The sequence below is a fragment of the Malania oleifera genome, chromosome 1, assembly GCF_029873635.1.
Source record: "Malania oleifera isolate guangnan ecotype guangnan chromosome 1, ASM2987363v1, whole genome shotgun sequence".
Classification (NCBI taxonomy): domain Eukaryota; kingdom Viridiplantae; phylum Streptophyta; class Magnoliopsida; order Santalales; family Ximeniaceae; genus Malania; species Malania oleifera.
Window position 1 is genome coordinate 70,354,213 of NC_080417.1, and position 13,767 is coordinate 70,367,979.

The following is a 13,767-nucleotide window of genomic DNA, read 5'->3' on the forward strand; positions in this document are numbered from 1 at the left end:
TTAAATTTGTTAACAGCACTGATTTCTTTCCAAATTCGAATGATTTCGTTTCCAAACTTGGGGAAAACAGTAAGAATTTTTCCTACTCTACATAAAGATGATTTTTATAAAATTAGGGCATACAATACTCGCACATACAATTCAAATCTTTGAAAAGCTGCTGTGAGTTTTCGCTGAAAACCCTAGACAAAATTCTGATTTTTATTTTCTAAATCCTTCATCCTACAATCAGAATATTTTAGATATCTTTGTGAGCTCCAATTATTGATATCTTGAAGTATATAGTGCTTTAATTTGTACAATTTCTACTCCACTAAGAGTGTTCTTCTTGTACAAACAACTTGTATTGCTGTGTTTTTGCAATTTGACGATTTAGGGATTGAATCGATGCCTAGTGAGAGAGGGTGTTCTCGTTAGAGAGGGGTCTCCACCTGCCAATGGAGAGAGGCATACTTCACCTATAGAATGGAGTGGGAAGAGGAAATCCTCATAGTAAATTTCTTAAGGCAATAAAATGAACCTTGTAAAAAATACGATGTTCAATCTTCTTTTCCTATCTCTTTCAATTCTGCACTTTTATAATCCAGTTTTGAATTTGTTGGGAAAATTTGCTGAACACATATATTTGATTGTGTTTGCTTCAAGTAATTAAATTGGTTTATATTGGTTATTTATATGGTTTATGTTTTTGGCTAAAAATTCAGACAAGTATTGATACTTGAATTCAGTTGTGGTATCTAGGATTGTTCATTGGTATAGTACTGTCATTGATTAGTAGATTGTGGTTGATATTGGTGTGAGGTTGTGACTAGAATAATTTAAAAGGTTTAAAATAAACTAGGTTTCCGCTAAATAATTTTTTAAAATACCCAATTCACGCCCCTTTTGGGATTACACCATTATTTTCAATTGGTATCACAACTGGTTACACAAAAGTCTTAATGGCAACATAGGTGTATCCTCTTTCAGTGAAGGGCAATCCTAATTTAGACCTCCTATTTTCTATGGTGTAAACTACACCTTCTAGAATCAACATATGAGAATATTCGTACAAACCATGGATTGAAAATTCTGGAAAGTACTAACCCAAGGCGACTATGTGCCTTCTAAGACTACATAACAAGGACATTTCCAAAGATGAAATCGAATTAAGTGAGATTGATATGAAATAACTACAAATAAACTCTCAAGAAGTGCTAGATGCCAATTAGTTTAATAAGATAATGGGATGCAAATCCGCAAAGGAAATTTGAGACAAATTAGATACCTATGAGGGAACTGTAGATGTTAGAGATAGTAGAATCGACATGCTCACTAGTGAGTATGAGGCCTTTAGGATGAACCCAGAGGAGTCCATAGCTAGTATACACAAGGGAAGAACTAGTATTCACTCACATAATTAACTCTCTGAATGCACTAGGGAAGAACTACTCTACATATTTAATGATTAGGAAAATCCCTGGAGGACTTCCTCCTATTTGGGAACTCAAGGCTACTACCACAACTGAAGGGAGAAACTTAAAGTGTCCCTAGATGAGCTCATAGGGTTGCTTCTCACGTTTGAGATGGATAATGAAGGTACAACTGAAGTTAGAAAAAAAAAAAGAAACCCATTGCACTCAAAGCTTCAAAGGAAAGCTCGAGTGACGAAGAAGATAATGAGTTGGATGATAATGACTTAGCATTTTTCACTAGATGACTAAGCAAATTCTTTAAAAAGAGTAAAAGGTTTGCTAGAAAATTTAGAGGAACTAAAACGAACAAAGGTGAATCAAGTAAAAAAGAGACAAAAGCTGAACCCCCAACTTGTTATAACTATATGAAGGTAGGCGATATAAAACCTGATTTTCCATGGCTAAAGAAAGAATCTAAGAAGAAGAAGAAGAAGAAGAAGAAGAAGAAGAAGAAAGCAATGAAAGCAAATACTTAGGATGACTCCAGCTCAAGTAGCTTGGAAAGTGACTCAAGTGATCAAGAAGTAGCCAACCGGTTGATGAGAATCAATAAGCAAGTTAGAGACACAGAAATTTAAGACATCAAATAAGCAAATTTAGAAGAAATAAAGCAAATCAAATGGGTGTTTCTCTCTCCCATCTCCCAAAATAACCCACCGATCAAATAATGATCTCCTTTCCCCTTTTTTGAATCTTGACTTTCCCACCTTTTTTATGCATTTCAATAATTTTTTTTTTGACTTGATAAGGGTACCAAAATCCATGGTGGCACTACCTTAGAGTATTCAAGAATAGTGCATCTTTATGACCACTCACGGTAAACTTGTGTGTACATGCACGACAAACAAGAAAGGAACACAACTTTGCGCTCCATCATCCATTCTGACACTATAACCACTCTATCTAGTGTGTCTTTTGAAGAGGAAGATGATGAGATCAAAATAAAGGAAAAAGGAAGGCAATCTAGGAGGGGCTAAACGCATAAAAAGGAGTTAGGAAAGTAATAAAACTCTGAAAGGGCATAACTTTGCACTCGGGTGTCCAATATAGGTGATTTTTTTTTTGATTCCATGTAACTTTTTGAGTGGTTTGGTCCATTATTCTCTCAAAAAATTGGTTTTTTTCCCCCTTAAAATGGGGTTTTATTGTACTTAGGGAAAGATTGCAAATCTTTCCGGTGCTCCATCTTAAGCAACTAGGTTCCCCCATGCAATTCTTAATAGAGGATGTCCTAGTTTAGTTGACCTTTGACCAACCATCATCCTTGCGTTATCCTTTTGATGTCCAACATGTGTTGCATTTTGTTTATAATAATTAAATAAATGTTCCCCTTGCATCGAGTTGCCTTATAGACTGTTTGGTCTGTATTGGATGGCTAGATGTGGATGGTCGGGGGATCAAATATTTGCAGCCCCATATTTTGTCATTCATTTTATTATATTATGCAACTTTACTTAGCGTAGCAAGCAGCTTAGGGAGGAGCCAATGCATGTTTGTTCCGGGCAGCTTGGGGCGGAGGCTAGGAAAATGATGAGCAACATCTGTACTGTATTTTGTTTATAATAATTTTATAAATGCATGCCCCTTAACATTTGTCTCGTAGCATTTCGTTCTTTATAGGATGGGCACATGTGAAAGGTTGGGGGATCAATTCTTGTCTGCCACACCAACTTTTTGTCATTCATTTTAATTATATTATGCAATGTGTGAGTTAGCGTTTAAGGCCAAGGCCAACGAGGCAGCTTGGGATGGAAACAATGGTTGTTACTGGAAAGTGACAAGCAATGATTGCTCACATCTGTTTTGTATGATCTTTCCTATGCTTTTCTTTGATTGCGTGTTGAGAATTTTACGTTCCATAAAGTCAACAGTCAACACCTACGTACGTGTTTGAGAGGCTTTTAGGTTCCATTTGCCATGGCAGAGCACATGTTACGTGCCATTTTTCTTTTCTTTTTTTCTTATTTTCTTAAAAAAAGATTTGAGGTCGATGAAAAAAATATTTTTTGGATTTCCTTGATGGCTATGGATTACTTGCCCCTGATTTAAAATATTTTTCTTATAAGAATAATCTTTATGCTCAAAGTTAAATATTTAAAATGTCCATAATAATTTTAAAAAAACTTTTGAAAATATCTTACGTATAGTTGTTTAAAACATCGTACCAATAAGGGTATAATTTTAAAAAAATTTAACCCTATAATGTGTTGTACTTACACTACATAGTGCACACGTATAATTAATGTATGCATGTGCATTTATTACTAGTCATATATAGGCATGACTACATGCTTCTCATGCCATTCATTTTATTATATTGTGCAATATGGATTAGCGCGTGTGGCCAACCAAGCAGCCTTGGGTGGAGCCAATGACAAGCAATGATTGCTTACCAGACCCCTTCATAATAAAGAAGGGCCAGTTACTTCTAGGTCATGCATTAAGTCATGCCATGTAGTAGTCGCACACACTAGGCAATGACACACACTATGTCATGCACTAACCACGCACTAGGTCATGTCATGTCATGCCATGTCATGTCATGTCATGTCATTCCATGTCATGTCATGTCGTGTCATGTCATATCATGTTGTGTCATGCCATATCGTTTCGTGTTGTGTTGTGTCATGTCGTGTCGTATTGTGTATTAGACACACGCACACACACCAGGCCATGCACTATGTTGTGTCGTGTCTTGTCCTATTGTGTCGTGTCATGTTATGTCATGTCATGTCGTGTCATGCCGTGCCATGTGGTGTCGTGTCGTGTCGTGTAGTGTTGTGTCGTGTCGTGTCTTGCCATGTCATGTCATGTCGTGTCGTGTCATGTCCAGTCGTCTCATGACATGTCGTGTCAGGTCATATTGTGTCGTGCCGTGTCGTGTCGTGTCATGTCATGTCATGTAGTAGCCACACACACTAGGCCATGCACTAAGCCATGCCATGTAGTATCCACACACAATATGTCATGCACTAGGTCATGTCATGCACTAGGTCATGTTATGCACTAGGTCATGTCATGCACTAGGTCATGTCATGCACTAAGTCATGCCATACACTAGGTTATGTCATGCACTAGGTCGTATCATGCATTAGGTCATGCCATGCACAAGGTCATATCATGAACTAGGTAATGTCATGTCGTGTTATGTTGTGTCATGTCATGTATTAGTCACACACACACTAGGCCATGCATTAAGTCATGCCATGTAGTAGCCACACACACTAGGCCATGACACACACTATATCATGCACTAGGTCATATTGTATCATGAAATGTCATGTCACGTCGTGTCATGTCATGTCATGTCGTTTCATACCATATTGTGTCGTGTCGTGCCATGTTGTGTCGTGTCCTTTCATGTCATGTCATGTATTAGCCACACACACACCAGGCCATGCACTATGCTGTGTCGGGTCGTGTCATGTCATGTCATGTCGTGTTGTGTCATGCGATGCCATGTCTTGTCGTGTCATTTCGTGTCATGTCATGTCATGTCATGTCGGGTCGTATCAAGCCATGTCATGTCGTGTCGTGTTGTGTCATGTTATGTCATGTAGTAGCCACACACACTAAGCCATGCCATGTAGTAGCCACACACACCAAGCTATGTCGCGTCGTTTTGTGTCGTGTCGTGTCATGTCCTATCATGTCGTGTCGTGTCATGTTGTTTCATGCCATATTGTGTCGTCTCGTGTCATGTCATGTCATGTCATGTAGTAGCCACACACACTAGGTCATGCACTAAGTCATGCCATGTAGTAGCCACACACACTATGTCATGCACTAAGTCATGTCATGTAATAGCCACACACACTAGGCCATCCACTAAGCCATTCCATGTAGAAGCCACACACACTATACCATGCACAAAGACATGCCATGTAGCAGCCACACACACTATGTCATGCACTAGGTCAGGTCATGTCATGTTGTGTCGTGTCATGTCGTGTCATGTCATGTGATGCTGTGTAATGTCATGTTGTGTCATGTCGCATCATGTCATGCATTAGCCATACACACTAGGCCATGTACTAGGTCATGTCATATCATGTCATGTCATGTGTGTGATGTCATGTCATGTCATGCCATGCCATGCACAAGGACATGCCATATAGTAGCCACACACAATAGGTCATGCACTAAGCCATGCCATGTAGTAGCCACACACACTAGGCCATGCACAAGGACATGCCATGTAGCACCCACACACACTAGGCCATGCACAAGGACATGCCATGTAGTAGCCACACACACTAGGCCATGCATTAAGCCTTGTCATGCCATATAGTAGCCACACACACTAGGCCATGCACTAAGCCTTGTCATGCCATGTAGTAGCCACACACACTAGGACATGCACTAAGCTTTGTCATGCGATGTACTAGCCACACACACTAGGCCATGCACTAAGCCTTGTCATGCGATGTACTAGCCACACACAGTAGACCATGCACTAAGCCTTGTCATGCCATGTAGTAGCCACACACACTTGGCCATGCACTAAGTAGTAGCCACACATAGTAGGCCATAGTTATATGTCAAACGCCAGCGTGTGCATGGATAGTAGGCCGCGGTATATAGTATGTACACACTAGGCCATACAGTGACTATGTGTTTATGCCATGCATTAATCATGAGAATCCAGCCTCTATTTTACAAAATTAGTGCTTTATCCAATAGGCTCTTTTGTTATGTTACCGCATGTCAACGCTAATATGTCAGTGCTGACATGTCAACACATGTCAATGTATGGGCCAACGATGGCAATTCGAATGTCGACACTGCACACAGCATGTCAATGCATGCCACCGCATGGCCCAACGATGACAAATCCGGATCTCAACAATGCGTAAGGCAACGCGTGGTTTAATGTCACCGTGAACTATGCCCAACGATGAACAATTCGAATGTCAACGCATGTTACCACATGGCCCAAAGATGACAAATTTGAATCTCAATAAATCGTAAAGCCACGTGTGGTTTAGTGTCTCCGTGCACTATGCACTATGCCCAATGATAACAATATGAATGTCAACACTGCACATAGCATGTCAATGCATATCACCGCATGGCCATGTAGGAATGTCAACGCTACACACAGAAAACAGCGCATCGCCCCACATGTACTCTCGATGCCATTCTTTTATACTTGATACACTTGAGCATTATGTGCTCTCATTTAAGTTTCAAACCTCTAGCCATTTTTCTTGAATTGCGGAGGGACAAATCGAAGCGACATAGGCTTGAATCTTAATGGGTCATGGCAGCAAGGCCACTCTGCCATTTACAATATCCCGTCACATATTTAAGTCGTCTAGAAAGGATTCTACCCACTGTTTGATAGAAATTTTACTTTAAGGAAGCCTACACGACTCATCTACCGCGAGGTCTTGACCTTCGACACGTGCCTTTTGGGGTTATGAGGCCCCTACTAAGGGTCTGCAAATGGGCAATGGGCATATGCATCGCTTCTAGCCCAGATTCTGACTTAAAGGCATTCAGTCATAATCCAACGCACGGTAGCTTCGCGCCACTGGCTTTTCAACCAAGCTCAATGGCCAATTGTGTGAATCAACGGTTCCTCTCATACTAGGTTGAATTACTATTGCAACACTGTCATCAGTAGGGTAAAACTAACCTGTCTTACGATAGTCTAAACCCAGCTCACGTTCCCTATTAGTGGGTGAACAATCCAACACTTGGTGAATTCTACTTCACAATGATAGGAAGAGCAGACATCGAAGGATCAAAAAGCAACATCGCTATGAACACTTAGCTGCCGCAAGCCAGTTATCCTTGTGGTAACTTTTCTGACACCTCAAGCTTCAAATTTCGAAGATCCGACATCAAAGGAATCCCCTTGCCTGTACCAGTTATGAGTTGACTGTTTGACGCCTGAGGAAGGCCCCCGAAGGAGCCATTCCCAATTCGTCCCCCGAGCAACATGTGACGACCCGCTCTCACCCCGAGAGTAGCTCAAGCAGTCCATCAACAGCTGACAATTTCAATACTAGGACGCCCATGCCCAGCCCTCAAAGCTAAACCTTTTCTTGAGGTTACAGATCCATTTTGCTGACTTCCCTTGCCTACATTGTTCCGTTGACAAAAGGTTGTTCACCTTGGAGACCTAATGCGGTTATGAGTACGACTGGGTGTGGATGGCACTCTGTCCTCTGGATTTTCAAAAGCCGCCAAGGGCACATCGGACACCGCGAGACGTGCTGTGCTCTTCTAGTCGCTGGACCCTACCTCTGGCCGAGCTGTTTCTAGGGAGGGTGGGTTGTTAAATAGAAAAGATAACTCTTCCCGAGGCCCATGGTGATGTCTCCAGACTTCCTAACATTACCATAAACCACCACATCCCAAGTTAGGAATTTTAACCCGATTCCCTTTCAAAGTCCGCGCACTCGGCGCTATAAAACGGGCTTCCCCTGCTTCTTAGGATTGACTAACCCATGTGCAAGTGCCATTCACATGGAACATTTCCCCTCTTTGGCCTTCAAAGTTCTCATTTGAATATTTTCTACTACCACCAAGATCTGCATCGACGGAAGCTCCACCCAAGCTCACGCCTAAAATTGTGCAGCAACCGCCGCGTCCTCTTGCTTATCGAGACCTGGCAATTGCCTCAACGGCCAAGTATAGGTTGCGCGCTTTAGTGCCATCCATTTTTGGGGCTAGTTGATTCGGTAGGTGAGTTCTTACACACCCCTTAGCAGATTTCAACTTCCATGACCACCATCCTATTGTCTTAATCGAACAACACCCTTTGTGGGTTCTAGGTTAGCGCGCAGTTGGGCACCGTAACCCGACTTCCAGTTCATCCCACATCGCCAATTCTGCGTACAAAAAATGGCCCACTTTGAACTACCGATTCCATAACATGGCTCAACAAAGTAGCTATATTGTCCTGCCTATTTAAAGTTGGAGAATAGGTCGAGGGCGTTGCACCCCCGATGCCTCTAATCATTGGATTTACCTGATAGAACTTGACAAAGCTTCAGCTATCCTAAGGGAAACTTCAAAGGGAACCAGCTACTCAATGGTTCAATTACTCTTTCACTCTTATACCCAAGTCAGATGAATGATTTTCATGTCAGTATCGCTGCGGGCCTCCACCAGAGTTTCCTTTGGCTTCGCCCCGCTCAGGAATAGTTCACCATCTTTCGGGTCCCAACAAGCATGCTCACACTCGAACCCTTCTTAGAAGATTAAGATCGGTTAGCGGTGCAACCCAAAAGGGGATCTTGCCAAGTAGCTTCCTTATGCGTTACGAGTTTACTCACTTGTTGGCTCGCACACATGTCAGACTCCTTGGTCCGTGTTTCAAGACGGGTCAAATGAGGACCCCGCAGGCCGATGCCCAGAGCGCGCAAGTGCATAAGCACGCCATAACAGCCCGCACTACCCACCACGATCATAGCAACGACATCTCCACAAGCATATCAACAGCTTGGGCTTAGGACGCTGCCACAATCCACATCCGTCCACATCCCGAGTTGATTGGTGGATCGACTTATCACCATTCCATATCCGATTGAGATACATCATCAGCCCTCATCCGCTTCCCTCCCGACATTTTAAACACTCTTTGACTCTCTTTTCAAAGTCCTTTTCATCTTTCCCTCGTGGTACTTGTTTGCTATCGGTCTCTCGCCAATATTTAGCCTTGGACGGAATTTACCGCCTAATTAGGGTTGCATTCCCAAATAACCCGACTCGCCAACAACGCCTTGTAATGCAACAGGGTCTGAGCACGATGGGGCTCTCACCCTCTCCGGTGCCCCCTTTCAACGGACTTAGGCCTGGTTCATCGCAGAGGATGCTTCTATAAACTACAATTCGAACAACATTGTTTTCCAATTCTCAAGCTAGGCTCTTCCCAGTTCGCTCACCGTTACTAAGGGAATCCTTGTGAGTTTCTTTTCCTCCACTTATTAATATGCTTAAACTCAGCGGGTAGCCCCTCCTAACTTGGGGTCGTGATAGATTATTGTCTCTTATAGACAAATATAAAGGGTTGAGTGAGATCCTTACATCAACACAACTCAAACGATGGAGTATGACATAATGAAAGGGTTTAACAACCACCAATCGCTATTTTGTGTGTCGTCTAGACCTCATATTTTCAACTAACCGCCCAAAACTAAGTGCACGGGAGGCCAACATCCACCCACATAGTATCCCACCCCCAACAATGTTTTTTGGGAGAGGTTTTAGGGTGACAGATCATGTGACACCCAGGCAGACGTACCCTCAGCCTAATGGCTTCTGGTGCAACTTGCGTTCAAAGACCCAATGATTCACAGGATTCTGCAATTCACACCAAGTATCACATTTTTTTGTGTTCTTCATTGATGCAAGAGCTGAGATATCCATTGCCGATAGTCCTTATAGTTCAAAAATAAACACATCTCATTGCATAGTAGACAAGGCAACAAGAGAATGTTCTTTCATTTCAATTCCTTGGTGCATGTCGTGCCCGGGTTATTGTGAAACTCATCGAAATGAGCATGCAAACAAACATGATTTCTTATTTAATAAAAAATGGGGAACACCTTCATTGCAATGTTCAAATCGACAAGGGTGAGGTGAGCATGAAGCAATCACCATTATGTAAATAACATGTTCGTGGGTCATTCTTTGGCAAGTATTGATAATGATCCTTCCGCAAGTTCAACTATAGAAACCTTGTTACGACTTTTCCTTCCTCTAAATGATAAGGTTTAGTGGACTTCTTGCGAGGTCGTTGGCAGCGAACCGCCCACATCGTCGCAATCCGAACACTTCACCGAACCATTCAATCGGTAGAAGCGATAGGCAGTGTATATAAAGGGCAGGGACGTAATCAACACGAGCTGATGACTCACTCTTTCTAGGAATTCCTCATTGAAGACCAACAATTGCAATGATCTATCCCCATCGTAATGAAATTTCAAAGATTACCCAGGCTTGTCGGCCAAGGCTATAGACTCGTTGAATACATCAGTGTAGTGCGCGCGCGACCTAGAACATCTAAGGGCATCATAGACCTGTTATTGCCTCAAATTTCCGTGGCCTAATTGGCTATAGTCCCTCTAAGAAGCTGGCTATGAAGGGTTACCTCCACATAGCTAGTTAGCAGGCTGAGGTCTCATTCATTAACGGAATTAACCAGACAAATCGCTCCACCAACTAAGAACGACCATGCACCACCACCCATAGAATTAAGAGTTAACTACATCAGACATGAAGATGGATGGGTGGTGTTCAGTTTTCAGAAATAGGGTGAATTGGAAGAAGTGTTGCAGAAGGCACGTTATGTGGTTCATGGCAAAACTTTGTTCATGAAAAAGATGCCTAAACAATTCCAATTTGCTCTTGAGCATAGGATCACTCTGCCGGTATGGGTGCAGTTAAAGAACCTACTGATTGAAATGTGGAATCTGGTGGCTTTGGGTAGGATTGCCTTTGAACTAGGAAAGCCACTGTGTGTAGATAAATTGACCATGATGTAGGCTAGAATCTCCTATGCCAGAGCACTTGTGGAGATTGATGTTGCGAAAGAAACAAAGCATTCAGTAAAGGTAGTCTTACTTGATGGTGATGAAATGATGTAGGAGGTTGTGTATGAGAACCTACCCAAGTACTGTACCTACTGTAAATATGTAGGTCACTCTATCAACTTTTATGGAATTAGAAAAGGCAAAGCTGAAGTTGGCATGGATAAGGAAAAACAGAGCAAAAGACCTATGTCTGAAAATCCAAAAGGAAGCTTACAGGATAACAATCAGGAGAAAAAGGAGGTGGGGAAAGAGAAGGTTGGAGATTCTGATTTTGATGCAGAATTATCTAATAGGCCTCTAGACTGTAAAGGGAGAAGTGAAGCAATGGTTCCTGGGGGTAATGATATACACTCTCACTCCCTCTACATGAATGTAGGGTCGAATTGGGTGGATAAGACTGACTGCTAGAGCAACCTGGTGTGTGTGATTTATTTCCTAAAACTGTATGTGAGAAACTGAGGAGTGTCCTACAGGTGAAAGGGGGATTTGTAGTTAAGGAGAAAAATTATGCGGCTGAATTAATCATAGGTGAGGAAGAGCTGGCACCTGAGGAATATGGAGATGAGGCACCTAGGGGTGGTGGTCTTGTTGATGATCCAGCAATATGCTGTTCCCAAAGGAGCATGGATTATGGGAAGAGGGGTATGGAGTTGAATGGGATGCATCATCCTGATGCATGTCAATCTAAGAACCAGCAGGTCGTAAATGCTTTAGGGGCTATTGGTGGAGCAAAAAGAGGAAATCTGGGCCATTCCAATAAAGGAATAAGGGGTTTATTACTGCTAAGCATAGGAAAGCTGGAAAAAAAGGAGGTGCTTATACCCAATCAAATAAGAAAGGAGGGGCTGGCCTCTCTCATGCCTAATGAAGACAGTTGTATGTAATATCAGGGGGCTAACAAACCCCTAACACAAAAAGGGTTTGAAGATCTCATTTTAATAAATAAAATAGATGTGATGGGGATTTTAGCAACAAAGTTGTCCTTGGAGAAGTTGAAGATAATAAAGTTTAGGAAGTTTAGAGGATGGGAACAAACAAATAACTTTGAGATTCATGATGTAGGGAGAATTTTAATTTTTTGGAATCCACAAAAGGTTAAATTACAGGTGCATCATATGAATGAGCAGGTCATACATTGTCTCGTGAAATTTCTTATAACTGCTAATAAGATGCTTATGAGTTTCATTTATGGTTTTAATTCCCTAGTGCAAAGAAGATCGATATGGAAGGACATAGTTTAGACAAGCCTATCCTTGCTTAGGTCATGGATGCTTTTGGGTGATTTTAATTATGTTCTAAACGATGAGGAAAAGCGGAATGGTGTACCTGTATTTGACTATGAAATGAAGGACATCAGTGACTGTTTTAATGTGGCTGGTCTGACAGATGTGAACTCCTCTGGCTACTACCTTACCTGGACAAATGGTTCAGTTTGGTGTAAGTTAGACAAAGTAATGGTGAATCAAGGTTGGTTCTTGATAGATTGGAGGGCTCATGTTAATTTCCAGTTCCCTAGAAGCATGTCGGACCACTCTGTGGCCTTGGTATCTTTATTTTCAGACCAAGAATTGGGGAGGAGTCCTTTCAAATTTTTCAATATGTGGGCAACACATTTTGACTTTTAGGAAAGAGTCAAGGAGGAATGGCAGAAGAATTATATAGGGAGTAGACAATTTTGCTTCATCAAGAAACTACAAACCTTTAAAAAGCCATTAAGGAAGTAGAATGCCAAGCACTCCTCTTATATATCTTCTCATGTACAGAAAGCTAGTGCTGAGCTAGTGGAGATCCAAGAGAAGCTACATGATTTACCTGCTAGTTGTGAACTCCAAAGGGAATTGGGTATTAAAAGAAACATAGTAGTGAAACTTGAGGATGCAAATAGAATGTACCTAGCCCAAATGGCTAAGTGTAAATACTTGAAATTCAGTGACAGGGGATCCTCTTTTTTTCATGCAGTGCTAAGGAGAAATAAGAACAAGAACCACATTGCATCGGTCATGAAGCAGAATGGTGAAAATACTAGATCACATGATGAGGTGGCTGAAGAGTTTGTATCTTACTATACCTAGCTACTGGGAATGGAGAAAGATTGTGCAGAAATAGATGTATAGGTGGTCAATAATGGACCAGTGCTTAGTGAGTCAAGAAGAATTGGTATGATGAAGCCTATAACTCATGAGGAAATTAAGGAGGCTTTGTTTGGGATTGGTGAAGACAAGTCACCTGGCCCTGAAGGTTATTCCTCGTGATTTTTCAAAAAGGCCTGGAACACTGTTGGTACTAATTTTATTGCAGCTGTTGAGGAATTTTTCCAAAATGGAAAGCTGCTAAAGCAGATAAACCATACAAGCATTGCTATAATACCCAAACTATTCCACGCAAGCACAGTAAATGACTACAAGCCTATCTCTTGTCGTAATGTGTTTTATAAGGTAGTTTCAAAACTTATTGCAGCAAAGATCAAGCCAGCTCTTGAAGATTTTATTAGTCCTGCACAGGCTGCTTTTTTTAGTTAGAGATGTATGGTAGAAAAAATTTACTTGATTAAGGAGTTAGTGAGGGGCTATGCAAGGAAAAGAGTCTCATCACGATATATGTTGAAAATAGATTTGAAGAAAGCTTATGATTTAGTGTCGTGGGTTTTCAAAAAAGATATGTTGGTGCACCTGAATTTCCTTGAGGAAATGATAAAATGGATTATGGAGTGTGTCATGACTACCTCCTTCTCTGTCTCTTTAAATGGGAGGCTGAGAGGCTTCTTC

At 41.6% G+C, this 13,767-nt stretch overlaps 1 non-coding gene and 1 pseudogene across 1 annotated transcript; both read right to left on the reverse strand.

The window, feature by feature from the left end:
* Nucleotides 1-6,679: 6,679 nt before the first annotated feature.
* LOC131147511 (28S ribosomal RNA) lies at nucleotides 6,680-9,440 on the reverse strand (annotated as a pseudogene).
* Nucleotides 9,441-9,691: 251 nt separating this feature from the next.
* LOC131147517 (5.8S ribosomal RNA) lies at nucleotides 9,692-9,847 on the reverse strand. The gene has a single exon (XR_009134882.1). It is a non-coding gene; the product is annotated as a 5.8S ribosomal RNA (ribosomal RNA).
* Nucleotides 9,848-13,767: the final 3,920 nt, after the last annotated feature.